Genomic DNA, 18,351 nt, shown 5'->3' with positions numbered 1-18,351 from the left:
TTTACTTTGGACTATGTGCTGTCCTAGCCATAAGGTTAGATTGGTTCATGTTGTCTGTTTGTAAGTTATTTTGCAAAATTACCAATAAGCATGCCGGTCAATTTGCAAAATAACCTATTCCGCAAACACACACACACACACACACACACATATATATATATATATATATATATATATATATATATATATATATATATATATATATATATATATATATATATATATATATATATATATATATATATATGCAAGTAAATCACTGTAGGTGCGCGTGATCTAGGTATGTGCTGATAACCACAAGGAAAGAAGAAAACACGAAGTTCCCAAGCGCTTTCGTGTAATTCACATCTTCAGGGGTGAGTACATACTGTACTCACCCCTGAAGATGTGAATTACACGAAAGCGCTTGGGAACTTCGTGTTTTCTTCTTTCCTTGTGGTTATCAGCATATATATATATATATATATTGATAAAATCACACAGGAAAAGAGGAAACAACGGAGCACCTTAGCTTTCGTCTTTATTCAAGACATCTTCAGTTGCCTCTGAAGATATCTTGAATAAAAACGAAAGCTTAGGTGCTCCATTGTTTCCATTTTTCCTGTGTGATTTCATCAAGATTTATCTTATCCACGTTTTCATTGTGGATCTACATGACACACACACACACACACATATATATATATATATATATATATATATATATATATATATATATATATATATATATATATATATATATATATATATATATATATATATGAGGATCATTCAATAAACAACGAGACAAATGAATGTAACTGCAGAAGTAATGATGACATAGTTATTTTTCCACATAATCTCTCTTTACAGCTATGCACTTGTCCCATCTATCTTCGAGTTTTCTCATTCCTGTGGCAAAAACTCTTTCGAAAAATTATTTCCTCGTACTGCTGTTATGAGTGGACCAAACATGTGGTAGTCTGATGGTGCGAGATCTGGACTGTATGCGTGGTGAATCGGTTTCCAAAATTGTCCGCTCAATGTTCTAGTGCAATGTGGGTGTTGAAACTTTGACAGGTAGTCTGGCACGAACTTCGTCCACAATGCTAGTTCGACCATTCTTGAATTGTTCAATCCACTTGTAAATGTTCGCTCCATTGATGCAATAGGTTCCGTATTGAAGGAAGCGACATTCTGCGATGAATTTTCCTTGGTTTTATTCCTTCCGAATTTAAAAACCGAATAACAAATCGTTTTTCTTCCAAAGTACAAAATTCAAGTGGAGCGCTCATCACTAATGCACCACTTACTCGAGACTAATCGAATGAACTAACTTAACAAACAGATGAAGATGTAGCTTACACGTGTCTAAACATTTTACATGATCGCTGCGATTCCACCTCCCCTTTACCGTCTATATCAAAGTCTCGTTACTTATTGAATGACTCTGTGCAGGGAAGGCGCGACTGGAGTCCCCCCCCCAATGATTGGTCTCGAGTTGGTCAAATTGCCAGAAATTGGTCACAATGATCTCAAAATTTCAGGGAGATGGTCAAGAAAGGAGACACACACACACGACCTCATCTGCAAATTTGGTGAAAAGCTTTTGCACCATTCTCTCAACATCGGCTCCTACTTCCACCCGAGATTCCTCGTCCGCAAATTGGGGTTCGACACCACAACCTCATCCAGACCATACGAGCACGTATTGATCGTTATAAGAACAGCCCAGTCCCAACCATTGTAAAAATTATTAACTCGTAATCAACCAGTGTATTCACTTCCAGCCAATCTTACCTTTTTCCCTGTAGAATAACCTTCCCCCCACTTAGTTATTATATATCACATTTGTATTACTTATGTTAATTGTATATTATTTGTCATTCAAGTGACCCATTCCCCAATTATGTAACTGAATATTTTCAACCTTCCGGCTGGCATGCTTTTTCAATAAACCGTTAATTATTATAATTATTATCTTTATTATTATTATTACACACACACACACACACACACACACTGGTAGCAAGAGGTAACACAGTGGATCGTGTTTTGAACGGTTATGGTGATGCCAGACGTAAAATAAGGAAAGAAAGAAAGAAATATGAACGTGAATTAGTGAACTATGAAAAGTTGTTTCAGAAAGTAAAATTGACAAACACACCATTAGGTCTCAAACCTGTGATAGTGCAGCAACAATGTCTGGAAAGTACAATGGTGCTCCAAAGAAATTATCTGATATGTTTCAGAGACCAATCACTTACCTTCCCTGTCTACCTGTTGGTTCTAATTTAGTGATTGAACATGGCTGCAATGCAAGTGAACTAATTACACATATGTATGATGTACTGGAATATTGCTAAGTATTTTTTAGCAGTAGCACCAGTCGTCATGCAGCGTTTAAGGAAAAGTTAGCACAAATTGAAGGTGCATTGTAATTAAAAAATCTGTCAAAAACAAGATGGAGTACCAGGCCAGACTTTTGATTTTATTGTTGCTTTGATGTTCAAGAAAAATATTATGTACAAAACTAAACATATGGTAGATGTATTGCAAACTGAGGATTTAGATGTTTCTAGAGCTCTTATCTCTAAGAAAAGTAAATTGAAAATACTTCTGTCAATACGTAGTGATGATGAGGCTCAGAAACATTTGCTGGAGGCTACACTCAACTCTGCAAAAAATATTAATGTTGATGGAGAAGAAGAGTTCAAGAGAGTTCACCGTAAAAGGAAACAACCAAAAAATTTTATGATAATTCAAACTCTAGTGCTTAGTATAATTTGTATTCCTATTACTGTAAGGAAATGAATGCCCTTTTAGATATGACGATTTCTGTGTTGACTTCAAAATGTGAAAATCTGATTTCTCCAAAGATTTTGCGGATGTTCTTGATCCTAATGTTGCAGACCATGACCCAAAAAGCTTTATTGAAGCCATGAAAAATCTGTCAGAAACCTACCCATCTGAAATACCTGACACTAAATCATTCCGAGTTGTTCAGCTGCAGAATGTGCACTGAATGCTCATAGAAAGTATAATTTATTTCCTCGTGTGGCAAAATTTTTCTGGTTATTCTTGACAGCACCACCTTCAGTATGCAAAAGTGAAAGGTCTTTTAGCAGGCTTAAGCTTTTGAAAACTTCCTTGCGAAACAGAACCTCAGAAAAACGGTTGCACAATCTCATGCGCCTTCTTTTCCTCCCCTCTTCCGTCCCAATAACTCTATAGCCAACTCTCCCCCTGACAAAGCCAACCTCTTTGGCACCTGATTCTCCTCTAATTCCACCTTAGACGATTCCCACTCTATCCCTCCTACCCCTGCATCTCCTACTGAACCTATGCACTTTCCTATAATCTCCACTCGCAGGGTTGCCGGTGTGTTATCCAGGTTAGATGTGAGTAAGGCGCATGGACCGGACGGAATACCCCCTCGTGTTCTGAGGGAGTGTGCTGAAGCCCTGGCCCCTGGGCTTGCTCGCCTCTTTCGCCTTTGCCTCAAAACCAAAACTTTTCCTTCTTCTTGGAAGCATGCCTTGGTTCAGCCCATCCCGAAGAAGGGTGACCATTCTAATCCCTCTAACTATCGCCCCATTGCCCTAACTTCATCCCTCTCCAAGATTTTCGAAACTATCATGAACTCCCATTTTCTCCGTCACCTTGAACGCCTTTCTCTTTTGTCGGATCACCAGTATGGCTTTCGCCGTGCGAGATCTACTGGTGATCTGCTCTCCTATTGCACCCATCTTTGGTCATCCTCTCTTAGGGACTATGGGGAAACTTTTATCGTGGCCCTCGACATCTCCAAAGCATTTGACAGGGTATGGCACAAGTCTTTGCTATCTAAACTTCCCTCTTTCTCTCCCCCACTTTGTTCTCTCATCTCTAGCTTCCTTGAGAACCGATCCATGGCAGTTGTTGTCGATGGATCGATTTCTCGCTCTTTCTCTACCAATAGTGGCGTCCCACAGGGTTCTGTTCTTTCACCAACTCTCTTCCTTCTTTTTATCAATGATTTACTTCACACTACAGCTAATTCTATCCATTCTTACGCCGATGATTCCACTCTTCACTCTTCCTCACATTTTCCCCTTCCTCCTAACTCTCAAACTAGATCTGTTTCTAGAACTGATATCATTACTTCTATCAACGCGGATCTGTGCAGCATCTCTGAATGGGGAGATACAAACTTGGTCAAGTTCAATAGTAACAAAACTCAATATTTACCAATTACACTTTGTAAATTAGACGATCTCCCACCAATTACATTTCAGGACGCTATCATCCTCCCAAATTCTGAAATAAATATATTAGGCCTCACCATTTCCTCCAATATGTCCTGGAAATCACACATCCTTAGTATAACTAAAGCTGCTTCCCGAAAGTTGGGAATGCTGTACCGATGCCGCAGCTACTTCACTCCTGAGCAGTTGCTCCAAGTATATAAGGGATTCATTCGTCCTAACTTGGAGTACTGCTCTCATATCTGGGGTGGCTCTTCTTCTGTCCAACTATTAGATAGGGTGGAATAAAAGGCATTTCGTCTTATTAACTCTCCTCCTTTAGTCGACAATCTCTCTTCCCTTTCTCTTCGCCGCAATGTTGCTTCACTCTCTCTCTTTTACAGGTACTTTAACGGGCAATGTTCAATGGATTTGGCATCCTGTGTACCGCCGGCAAGGCCGTGGGTTCGTAACACACGTCTTGCCCGCGGTGCCCACCGTTTCTCCGTGGATGTCGGTCACACGAGAATAACCCGTGATAGTACCTCCTCCTTTCCTCACACAGCCAAACTGTGGAATGCTCTGCCTTCTTCTGTGTTTCCATGCTCTTACAATCTGTCTCACTTGAAAAAGCTGGTTTTCCGGCATCTTCGTGGTGTAGATTAATACAGTATAACCTTTTTTTCTATATTTACAATTTCTTTCCGTTCTTTGTTTTTTGGGGGGTTTTTTCGCCCCCCAGGCCCCGTTGTGGGTCATTTGACCTGTGCCCGGGTGGGCTAATTCCCGTAAAAAAAAAAATGATCAGTTAGATCTTCAAAAGATTGCAGGTAATTGGAAGCTTAAGAAAACCAGGAGAAATGACATTTAAGTTTAATTTCTATGAATAGGTTAATGCTGCTGATTTTATCCAAGCAGTAAATAAAAATATATTTTTTATCTTCAGTAATTCTTTCTATTTGAATAGAGATTTGACTTTATCCACCAGATTTCTAGGCTAATGTTTAATAATTAAACATGCAATAAAGAAAATTTTGTTGTTTGCTCGGTCATTTTTCTTTTAATCCTCATTTGTTGGTCCAATTTGATAGGCTGAGTGGCGAGTTAGTAAAAAAACAAATTCCCCCCCCCCAATCACAAAGATTTTTACGATTTTCTTCATTTCTATGTATCAACTGCACTAATTTGTCGTAGAAACTACAAAATAAACATAAATGTACAGTATAAACAGACATGATTTCTAATTTCCTTCTGTGTATGTCTTCTCTTTTATTGTTTCCTTGCCTATCTCATCCTCGATTGAATGTGCGTGCTTGCTTATAAATAAACTGTTTTTCTTACCTCCAAGAATGGGGTCCTCCGCCTGCCAAGCCACAATACTGTACCTGTACTTGTGTTGTTGGCGCGGTGGTCAGTAGGGAGAGGTGGACGCTTACTGTCCTCACTTCCTCCAACTAATTCTAATAATGACACTCACTTCGTCATAGTATTTGTTACCGGTTTTGAAATCATCTTCCCATTCATTGCAGATTTACCAAGCCAAGTGTATTACTGACACAATCAAGTTCTCCAAATAGAATCCTATAGGATTTTTTTTTTTTGGGGGGGGGGTCTTTCCTTATATCACTCTAGGGGCCCTAAAGTACACTTGTGCCAAGGGAAACATGTCTTTCATCAAAAGCCGTATATGCCCAGTTTTTACATGTACCACATCCACTATCACATCCCCCACCCCACCCTGGACCCGATACTCCCAGCTGTATACCCCCATCACCTCTACTCCTGTTGGAACAGATAAGTTATTACATTTTGGGTTAAAAGTGTGTATACCTAGAAGCCGTATAATAATCATAATTCAGGGAAGACAATTACCTCTCCGTAGAAAGACAACGAGTCATGTAACAGGCAATAGCTAAGCTGAAGCAATGATAATTCCCGCCGCAACATTGCCAAACATAAGTCGACTTTGCCACATTAGATCGTACTAGAAAAAGAAAGTTAAGTCAATACAAAACAAAAGAGCAACAACATAAATGACTCGAAGCACCTGTAGTTCAGACAATATGTTGCAAGATGGATTGCAACAATTTGTGGTAATCTATCTTGTAGTCCACAGGGGATGTCCGAGGATCTAATTAAAACTTTCAAATGCATTTCAGCTTCTGACAATATGCATGCATGCCACGTTTCTTTGCACAGACTGTATGGAACAAGTTAAGGGGGTATTAAAGATGGGTTCAGTGAAGAACAAGATAAACTTAATCAACAAATAACACAACTCCAGCAATCAGTGCAGGAAGGATTAAACAACTTACAAGACACCATGGCCTAATCATCACCTACAGTGAATCAGACTGATAAGTGACAATAAGGACTAATGTAAGAAAAAGCCTTCAAGTTGAGATGCGAGAACAAGCAGATATAAACAAACGCAGGGACAAACTCATTATAAAGAACCGATGAACAATCAGTCAGACAGATACTGAGAAATGTGGTTGACTTTGTTGAAGAGTTGCGCATCACAAATATGGAAAGACATTCTAAAATGCACAGTAAGTTTAGTGAGGATCAGCATCCCTAAACACACGCACAAGAGGGATATCTTAAAGAAGGCAGAGTATAGTAATCTGTACATAACCCCCAACCTGACAATTCGCCAAAAAAAAAAAAAAAACGGCAAAGGGCTCTGGGACAAACCGAAAGAGCTATGCAGCGACCCACATGGAAATGCGCAACTAAAGATCAGAATTGGCCAAGTAGTCAAGGTACAGGAAGATGGGGAAGTCAAAGTAATGGAACAGCCCTCCCACTAATAGGGGCAAGAGGCAAACCAACGGCTAATAATGTTAACATAGTACATGTTGCAGCTTTAAGTAGTGCTACTAACCCAGAGAGAACGAATGCTTTAGAACCACAGTCTTCAAATATGACAGTCCTAGAAACCGGGCCAATCAAGTGTTGGTATACAAATGCTAGAAGTCTAGTTAATAAGACTGCTATATTGAGCGCATATGCTGACACAGAATAACCAGACATCACTGGAATTAGCGAGCTCTGGGGTTGAGATGTATCGCAGGGTGCATTTTATTTACCAGGGTATCACCCACCATTTAGAAAAGACAGGGCCACGAGTGGTGGTGGTGTACGTCTGTATGTCAAGGAGCACCTGACAGCAACCAATAATGATGACCTAAACGAAATGGGATCATCCAAGCTTATTTGGTGTGATTTGATAACTCAAAACAAAAGCAAGCTGACAGTAGGTGTGTGCTATAGAGCTGACTCAACCTCGGGAGAGGATGTAGCTGATCTCCATAGTCATTTAGGCAGCATCCAGAGCAGAAGCCCTCATCATGGGAGATTTTAATCATGAAACAATAGACTGGGTGAATCTTACCACACAAGGCGATATAGATAAAGTTCTTATAATATCCGAGCATGGATAAGACTCGTAGCAACGGATTTAAGTTAGATAAGTTTAGGTTTAGGAGGGAGATAGGAAGGAACTAGTTCACAAATAGGGTAGTGGACGAGTGGAACAAGCTTAGCAACTTTGTAGTAAGTGCTGGAACGCTGGAGAGTTTTAAAAGGAGGCTAGATAGATTCATGGATGATAGAGAGTGGTAGTAACTCTCGACAGGAGCTGCCATGCACAGGCCAACCGGCCTATTGCAGACTCCTTATTTTCTTATGTTCTTATGTAAGCCAATGGAGAAGAATTATTTGATCTCGTGCAAGACTCATTCCTCCCACAAAACGTGTTGGAACCCATGAGGGAAAACAATATTCCAGACTTAGTCTTGACTGAGAAGGCTACGGTGGACGAGGTCCACGTCGGGGAGAAACTAACTCCGACCAGCAGCTACTACATACTAAGATGGAATACACCCTTTGGTAGTAGAGAGAAAGTAGTTGAGGAGGAATTCTATGACTTAAGCCATGGAGATTACCAGCTCACGAGAGACAAACTACAGAGAATTAACTGGGAGAAAATCATTAGAGGAGGCAAACATAAACGAATCAATGCAAAACTTCATGGAAATTCTTGAGTTAACAATAGAGGAATATATTCTCAGGAAAACAAAGAGAAGAGGGAATAAGACCAGGTGGATGAAACACAGATCTAGGAAAGCCTGCAAGAAAAAATACCAGATGTGGAAGAAATATTAGAGTACAGGGCATCATGCAGATTATGTATTACTGTATACAAAAGAGCCCTAAATGTGGCCAACCATAAAATTAGATCAGCAAAATGACACTTTGAAATGAAACTAGCCCAATATATTAAAAAGATCCCAATACCTTTTATGTGTATACCAGGAGTAAAATAAAAACCAAGGATACTCTTAGCCCTTTTAGGGAAGAAAACATGACCCCTGTAGGATGCCAGACAAACAGCTGATGCCATAAATGAATACTTTGCATCGGTATTCACACCAAAGACGACGGATAACAGGTCAATACCTAAGAGAATTTATACTTCAGTAGTGGAAAAAAAATTAAGAGAGATGGCAATTACAGAGGATATCATCAAAAGTAAAGTAGCCAACTTGAAAGAATTCAAAGCCCCTAGAGTGGACTAAGTACAGACCAAGGTAATAAAGGAGGTGGCAAACGAGATTTGCCACTAAGACTCTTATATAGAAAATCCCTGAATTAAGGTAAAGCGCCTAGGGACTGGAAATTATTAGCCAACGTCAGTCACCCCAGTATACAAGAAGGGGAGGAAAAGTGCAGCAGAAAACTACAAGCCGATCAAACTCTTAGAGAAAAATCTGAGGGACACCATCATCCAACTCCTGACAGAACAGTCTTATCAACGCATCACAACACTGTTTCATGGAAAAAATTCTTGTCTGACAAACTTACTCACGTTCCTTGAAACGTTTATCAGACTACGTGGACCAAGGCTCAACCAGTGGATGTGTTGCACATGTATTTCTCCAAGGCGTTTGACAAAGTTCTACAAGCACGACTAGCCTCTAAGAACCAGGCACTTGGCATCCAGGCATGATTTTGACTCGGAATAACAACTGGCTCGAAGGCAGGCAGCAATGAGTGGTAATAATGTAAATGTAATACATTCTGAATGGAAAAATATTTCCAGTGGAGTACCACAAGCCTCTATTCTTGGACCTACCCTGTTTGTGAGCTACATAAAAGACGTAGATGAAAATATATCGAACCACATTTTCATGTTTTCGGAAGACACGAAGACATTTGGGAAGGTAGCAAATCAAGACGATGTCGCAACAATGCAGAAAGACACGCGCGAGCTGTTGAAATGGTCTCGAGACTATCAATTCTCTTTAACATTACGAGATGCAAGATCCTACACTTAAAATACAACAACCCTAATCACAACAATTCTGTAAGTAACACTTTCCCAGATACTGTCAATAAGGAGAAAGATCTAGGCAGCATAGTGGGAAAAGCAAATCAAGATTTAGGAATTATAAAGCGAACCTTCAAATACAAAGATAGGAAATTACTTCTTCAACTGTTCAAATCTCAAGTAAGTCCCAGTCTGAATTACTGTACAGTATACAAGCATGGAAACCCTACCTCTAGAAATATCTAACATCCCATGAAAAGATGCAACAGAAAGCAACTAAGATGATTCTGGAACTATGTCACTTCGATTATTATCCAAGTAGATTGAGGGCAGTAGGACTAACAACCCTTCAGTCATGGAACAATAGGGAGGACGTCATAGACATTCTAAATCTCATTGAAACATTCAAAATCCTGAAAGTGATGGAAAACGTGAACCTGGGCCATTTCTTTGTTATGTCACGCACCACAACACGAAGGAACATAACTACAAGCTCGCCAAGCTATCATGCAAAACGAATATTAAAAACAAATTTCTCACACAGAGGGTGGTAAACCTATGGAACGGTCTACCAGCCCAAGCTGTGGAATCAAGAACGGTACTGGGCTTCAGATTAACCCCTGACAAAATAATCAAGAACAATGGAGGGATCCTACATGGACGACCTTCCCTCGGCATGGCCACCTCTAGTGGGTGGCCATTTAATAAATAAGGTAAATCTCATATATTACCATTTGATCCATGTCACACATACCAAGAAAAAACAGCACCAGGAAAAAATGAAGATCATATAAAAAAATAAAAATTGATAAAGAAATGAGCAAATGCAAGAGATAAATACAGCTATAAAAGTGCGCCTGAAAAGAGGAGAAATTAGCAAGAATAACCTTAGGATGGAAGGCACATATAATAAAGTAATAACTGTTAACTGATAATAAAACATGTACAGGTAAGTCAGTGATAAAACTCCTAGAACACCTGGCATTCCAGATGATATGCCACTTGGACGATTCGTAAATAGACGATTGATGATTAAACCTAAACCTGAAAGTGTAAGTTGTTATGCATGGCGTAATGCACAGTAATGCATTGCGTTATGCATAGCGAAATATTTTGATGTTCGTTACCCCCCCCCCCACCATCCCACCCCCCTTCCATGAGGTGTTGGCATTGGTGTTGGGATGTATGTAAAATATTTTGTATAATTATTCGTGAGCAAAACTGGTATTTGATACCTAAAAATTTTCCTAAAATGTGTGTATGTATGTTGAACCATTTTTGCAGCTTAATGTAGTTGTTTTATATTAGTGCTGTTAGGCTTGTAGTTCACCGTTACGGTGTAATTTGTCAGTCACTGCTGAGCATTGGAGGTGAATAGACATCTGGGTTTGTCTGTGGTGAAGACCTTTTCTAATATGGTTTAGTCGAGTATTATATATTCAGTGCTGCTCGATTATTGTGTATTGTGTGTATATTGCAATCAATTATTGTGTTGTAAGGTGGTTTAAGGTTTATATACTGTGCACATATTAGTTGTTTATTAAGGATGAAAAACCAAGTGCAGTTCAACTTGTAAGGAGTCATTGCCTACGATGTTTTGTCCGATGCTAAATATTTTCAGTCCATAATCATGTATATTATTTATTCTCTTGATTTAATTTATCCGTTCATTATGTGACCTGCACATTTGTTATGGTAATATTTTATTAAATTTTATTACAAGTTTTTGTGGCGTATAATTCCAAACCTTCACTCCTGAACTGCTGTGATAAAGTAAGAGGGCTGTGATTGAACCCATGACCCACAATTTCGTCCTTAATTGTGTTTGTAACTTTTGCATTTAACATTGTTGTCGTGTACTGAAATAACGTTAATTTTAAGTGATAAATACTAAGGCCTAAGTTGTGCTGATGCAATTTTTTTTTGCAATATGTGCCCTCATTATTATATTCATCTTTAACGTAATTCAAGTTGCTAAGTTATGGCATAACAAAGTGGAATAGCAAAATTGGCACAAACAGACGATCGTCTAGATGGGAACCGTACATGTGGAATGACACCGATCTCCAGTTACTGTAATCCATATTCCGGATATCGAACTGGCGATTCGTCTTATCGTATTCATTTCACTCTGAATACAAATTTACGGTATCTTAAGCTTTAAATATAATTAAGATAAATATCACTTACCGTAGCTGCTGTGTAAATGGGAACAGCAACACTTCCGACTATCAGCTACCCAGTCTGTTGACATGGCGGCTCACTGTCACTTTGTTCCTATTCATTGATGCACAAATGACTGATGTAGGCTAAAGACTGGTGTAGACTGAAGTTTACGCAAATCTTGAGCTGTAACGATAAATTCGTATACATTATATTAGTTTAGTTAAGCAGACACAAATCAGTAAACTCGCAAGCTTTAAAGTTAAAAAAAATGGTAAAGGTGTTCATTTTGGCCGCTGCTGCAATAATAGTTTCCTTTGAAATTGTCAACTTGTCTTTTTTTTTATTAATAGAGAGCATGTCGTGTGACGGGAAAATAAGACTGAATTTACTTACGAAGCAAGATGACAATGCGCCTTACACGAAATTGACAAAAAATCACAACTAACTCAAGTATAACAAACAGTTGGGCGCTTGTTTAGTAATTCGTCCCAACTACTGCACAATCAGACATAATTATAGGATGTTCATTAAGTAATTCAACCCTCTGAATACAACACACACACACACACACACACACACACACATATATATATATACATACACACTAGCAGAAACGCCGCCCTCCGGGCGGCTCATTCGCTAGGCCACGGTAGAACGCCACCCTCCGGGAGGCTCCACATTGTCTCACTGTTCAGTCCCCAAAACTTCATTAACGGTGTATATAAGCTCCACCATGTTTTTCACTGCAAACGGTACAGCAAAGTATATTTTGTTAGCATTAAACTGTTATTATTTTATTATCTAATCATCACTACATATAACACCACCCATCATCACTACATATAACATCATCCATCATCACTACATATAACACCATCCATCATCACTACATATAACACCATCCATCATCACTACATATAACACCGCCCATCATCACTACATATAACAACATCCATCATCACTACATATAACATCATCCATCATCACTACATATAACACCACCCATCATCACTACATATAACACCATTCATCATCACTACATATAACACCATCCATCAGCACTGCATATAACACCATCCATCTTCACTACAGATCGGTAAAGTAGTTTCCGAGATTCTCGTGCGGACACACAAACACACACACACAAACAGACATACTTCTTTGTTTTATATATATACTATATATATATATATATATATATATATATATATATATATATATATATATATATATATTGACAGGGTGATTCAGCAAAGAGTACATTAAATTAGAGGATGAAATCCTTGGATAATTCTATTCTAAACCACAATGTCTCTATGGTAAGATGTCAGATTCTGCATAGTTTCCATGTTACAATACATTTTTTTTTTTTTTACGGGGATTAGCCCACCCGGGCACAGGTCACTGACCCACATCGGGGCCTGTGGGGCGAAAATGCAATATTAATAATAAAAAAAAAAATAATTCATAGCAAATAAAATTTATAATAAAAAATACAAATTTTTAAACAAAATTATAATGGTACTAACAACACTAACAATAACAATAATAATAATAATAATAAAGAAAAAAAAAAAGAGATCAAAGGTGAGAAACAATATACGTATGTTGTGTTGTCAATAGTAAGAGAAAAAGTTGAGACCCTGCAGCTGTGTGTAAATGAGGCAGAAAGTCAGATCACCAACCTGGGACTTGGTCACAATTTTCGTGATGCCATATGGCAGCAGGGTCTACCATTAGACAATACATTATGCTTCCAATATCTTCCCAGGAGGGAGTACCTCCGTGTTTGGTAGCTGCCTACTACCTACTCTATCTTGAAAACTAAGCATCTGATCAAGAAAATGAATGAAAGTGACAGTAATCAGCATACAAAACTGTCTAAAAACACTCCCATCCATCAATTAATTATCGAACCGCTGACGGTCGAATCATATATTAGCAAAAAAAAAAACAATATTCTAAACATTACCATCCACAATGGAAACGTGGACATGATAAATCTTGATAAAACCACACAGGAAAAGGGAAACACTGGAGCAACTTTAGTCTGGTAAATTTAGAAACTTTTCATTGACACAACGCTACACTACCTACTACTGGTGGCGGGGGGTTTCGTTGGCGTTCTGCGTGGTGGGTACAATTCAGCCACTTTTTTTTTCAAAAATACATGCAAGACGTCATCTCCATGGGCTTTAGTAAATATGTATCTGGCCAAATATTGCTTTAAGTATTGCTTTCTCAAGCCAGGGCGCTTTATCCGCTCGTTTACGTCCCTCCAATGGATGTGGAGATTTTCGGGAGCCACAAAATTTTCACTGTGGTTTACCTAAAAATGTTGGTAAACACTATCACTCAATTTATTATACGCCCGCCAAAAATCTGAATAAATAATACTTCCAGGACGAATACTGTATATTTAAAAATGTATGTTTCTAAAGTAGATCAAGTGGTCTTCTAAACCTGGGTCAATGAGCGGAATAATAAATCTCTTTTTCGATACTCCCGCAATGCCCCCAAACATCCATACCTAACTTAAAACACGGCCTTTCTCGTGTTTTCGGTGGGTAATGAGCGTTTCGTCTATTTCTACCTCTATATCGGGACTCATTTTCAAACCTTTGCTGACATACCTCACTACAAAACGAACGCCAGTCAATGGTAGTTTTACGAGACACTTTTAAATGATGATTAAGTGGCTCATGCTTCTAAAAGGGAGACAAAAACGGAATAACAAATATCATTAACTTCCATATCGGCACGTGTGTTCCTTTGTTAAAAAAGAGCCCTTGCGCTCACTCACTTCATACGCACAAAAACGTTTTTTTTTTTCGTTTTATTAATTACATATGAACTAGTACAACGCTAACTGTTGTGTCTCACACAGATTATCTGCAATACACATTAGATAATTTGTGTTGTACGCTGCTACATGTTGTACAGTATACTCAGGGCTAGTATATCCCACCATCTTCGCCGGATGACGCAGGATAAAAAGAGACACTTTCTACCTTAATGCTGTATTTGCGAAGTACATGAAGAAGCGGCGCAGCTATATGTGCTTAAACATAATACTTGAGATATAAACAAAGTGAAAACAAAAGAGCACCGATCAGGTACTATAAATGCATTGACAAAGAAAACAAATCAGTAACTAATATATATATATATATATATATATATATATATATATATATATATATATATATATATATATATATATATATATATATATATATATATATAATACCAACGTTTTTGGTCGGGGCGAAAAACACAGGGTTTCGAGTACTTAGGGCACAACACAGACGTCGGTAGTATACCGAAAAAACGTAAAAATTCTAAGATATATCCTCTTGCCGGTTAAAACGGGCCAGCAAGTTAAAATTGCGGAAATCACACCCGTTACACAAAACAGCCACACTGCACCTGAAAATCTTCGATAGTGGAAGATGGGTAATTCAAACAAAAACGAATTTGATTGGCCTGAAATGAAGCGGGTGGTTGGGCGGAGTTGTCTGGCACGCGATATTTTTTTTTTCCCTGGGGGCTTCCGCCATTTTGAACAAGAGGCAGGGTCGCAGTGCTTGAGGCGCTGCACCACTGTACAATCAGCTTGTGGCAGCAAGAATTCGTTCTATCTTGGCCGTGCTGGCTAGGTTAGGTTAGGTTAGGTTATTGTTTGTTTGTATTAGTATCTATTACGTTAGGATATACAATATTAAGACAAGCATGAAAGATCGTCTCTTATTCTTTCTTACGGAGTGTACAGTGGTGCCGCGCTTCAAACACTGGGACAGGACCGCTTGTTGAAAATGACAGACGCCCTCAGGAAAATAAATCAAGCGTTCGCACATGCGCAACTGGATTTCTGAAGATGACAGAGGGTCACCCGATAATGGCGATATGTCAAAGTTAATTTCCTAACCAAAACTTTCGAGCGCTATATCTTCTTTATTATGCATTTGCGACGGAACATGGAAGAAAATTGTCTTAGAATTTTCGGTAAATTTTTACTTTAGGACACAAGTCCTATATGATTTTTCCATTGTATTTTGGTGTGTTTTAAACGAATCTGACCTTTATTTTTGGCGGAAATTGCTCGTTTTTGCCCCCACGATAATGGGGGAGAGCCTGGGAAATCGGGGTTTTGGGTGGGGAAAACACGAAAACGAGTCGTCTAACCTAACCAATCCTAACCTAACCTAACCCCTAGCCGTGGGCTCAGCCCCGGACGCCCGGTAGACTTAGCTTAAACTAACCTAACCTATCCTATTCATTTCCAACTAATATAAATGGGGTTCAAAAGACTCAAAAGAATGAGATCTAAATGGTTCAGTAGTTTTAAACTTTGGGGCGCGCCATGTCCGAAAGTACAATACCTTAGTTAGAAGTGGAAGGACTAGGGACAGGTTCAGGATCTCTGATGCTTGTTCTTTCTAAATTTACAAGGCAATTTACAGTGCGGGCACCCAACCTCTACCACGGCCAGCCGCCATTGTCACACTGGTCATTGAAATCAGGGTTGCCAACTCGGATTTTCAAATGTCGCTAGGCTGGTACCTAAAAGTAGCTAAATGTCGCTAAATCTTCCATGGAAAGTCGCTAGCTATTATTCCCCCCCTTCAGTAATTTGATGCAAATAATATTTTCATAATGCCGACTATAATGGACGGAGTATAAATAAAATGCATTATGTAAAAATGAAAATATTATTTTTTTTAAAGTTTAATGTGCACACTTACCTATTATTCAATAGTAATTGCATCCCAGTCCTCTCCGTAGTCGTCGGCAGTGTGAACAACTGTAGAGCTGGAAGCATGTGAAGTGCGTGGTTCAGGTTCTCGTGCAGATATCTTGTAACTGTATGCCTCCACAGTCCCTATCTTTCTTAAAATATCACTAGGAAGTTCATAACTTGCACAACAGGTGTTCTGTCTTTTTAACCCTTACTTTATTGTAAGAATTGCCTTTAATGTCGATAGTTTCATTTTGTTGCGCAATTTTGATTTCACAAAGTTCATATTACTAAATGTGAGCTCTACATCTGCGTTTGAATGCGGAAGAGATAAGGCAGCGAGTGCAATTTCAGCCAGATCATGGTAAGGGTTTTCACCTGTCGCATCTCTGTAATTTGCCACTTCTGACCACAATTTTAGAGTGTTAGATGCATGGACGGGCTCGAAATTAGGAAAACTGAGTTTTCATGGACAGTCCAAAAGTATCCAGAAAGTCGCTAGATTTCTGTGGATATCTCTAGATTTGCGACAAGTCCCAAATCGCTCTAAAATGTCGCTAGAAAAAAACAAAAGCTCTAGATCTAGCTACAAAGTCGCTAAGTTGGCAACTCTGATTGAGATCAAAGACTATAATAAGAAAGATAGGAAAGCGTCTATCTTTACTGATAAAAAAAACGTGAGCCACTGAGCTCCGATCAACGCCATCTGTTGGCAACATGGCTATCTAAAACCCGGGGGCGAGTGAGGGTAGCGGTGCCCATGTTTCCATGGTAACCAGCGGCGTGAGCTTGTGTTTAACGTTTTCACGTTATTATATATCGTAGATTAGGGTTGCCATACGCCCGTATTTTCCCGGACATGTCCTCCATTTAGGTCTCGAAATCTTCATCCGGAAGGAATTTTTAAAATTCTTCAAAAGTCCGGAATTTCAGCTTCCATCATTTTCTCCACGGAAAAAAAAACATGAAACTGTAATGACGAGAGAGAGAAAGAGAGAGAGAGGGAGGGAGGGTGGAAACCGTAGAGATCTCGTTCAGTTTTTGTCAGCTGATAAGTCACTTGTACGCCTGTACGGTGTCAACTTAGCTGTCAAATATTTGATTGATAAGGGGGTAGAAGTTGATGAAGTGTTTCGACCAAGTTAGTAACCTGAAGCAGTTTGTGGAAAATTACAAGTGATGAATAATTTAGTAATCTGCCAACACAAAAAGTGGACCAGATATTTTTAAAAATCAAAGAACATTGAATGCCACTCAGAATTGCTGAGAATTGCACAATTCTTCTTTGCTATATCATCTCACAATGCAAATGTAGAGAGTTTTTTCACTGATGCAAAGTCAATGGACAAAGGAAAGGAACAAATTGAGTGTTGAAACAATGAAAGGCATTCTGACTGTACAGTACAACTTCCGAGAAACACCTTGCAGTGACTTCTATACCTTTCTAAAGAGCAATCAGCCAATACTGAAAAAGATCCGATCTACAGAAAAGTATGCATGGGCACACCAAGTCACGCACACAGTGGGGGGAGAAGACTGCAGCTAAGGGAATGAAGATGTTCAGCCTTTAGCAAAGGAAATTTTTTTTTTAAGATTTCTATACCATGTATGTTGTATATTAGCCTGTGTGTGCCGGGCGGGGGGGGGGGGTGTCTTCGGGAGCGTCCTCTTTTTTGAATGTTCAGATTTGGCAACCCTATCGTAGATCATATAGAATTTACTGTGTGATATTGTATGTGTGTGTGTCAGTGTGTATGTGTGTGTGTGTGTGTGTGTGTACACATTGTAGTATCTTCCATGATTTAATGGGAGAAGGAGAAGCCACATGCTGGCTCTAACAGGTGGTTTATTGTTGTTGTTGTCGTACAACATGCCTCGCACATTCGTGATTACACAGGCCTAAACAC

The sequence above is a fragment of the Homarus americanus genome, unplaced genomic scaffold (assembly GCF_018991925.1).
Source record: "Homarus americanus isolate GMGI-L3 unplaced genomic scaffold, GMGI_Hamer_2.0 scaffold30108, whole genome shotgun sequence".
Lineage (NCBI taxonomy): Eukaryota > Metazoa > Arthropoda > Malacostraca > Decapoda > Nephropidae > Homarus > Homarus americanus.
Note: the sequence above shows the minus strand (reverse complement) of the source record.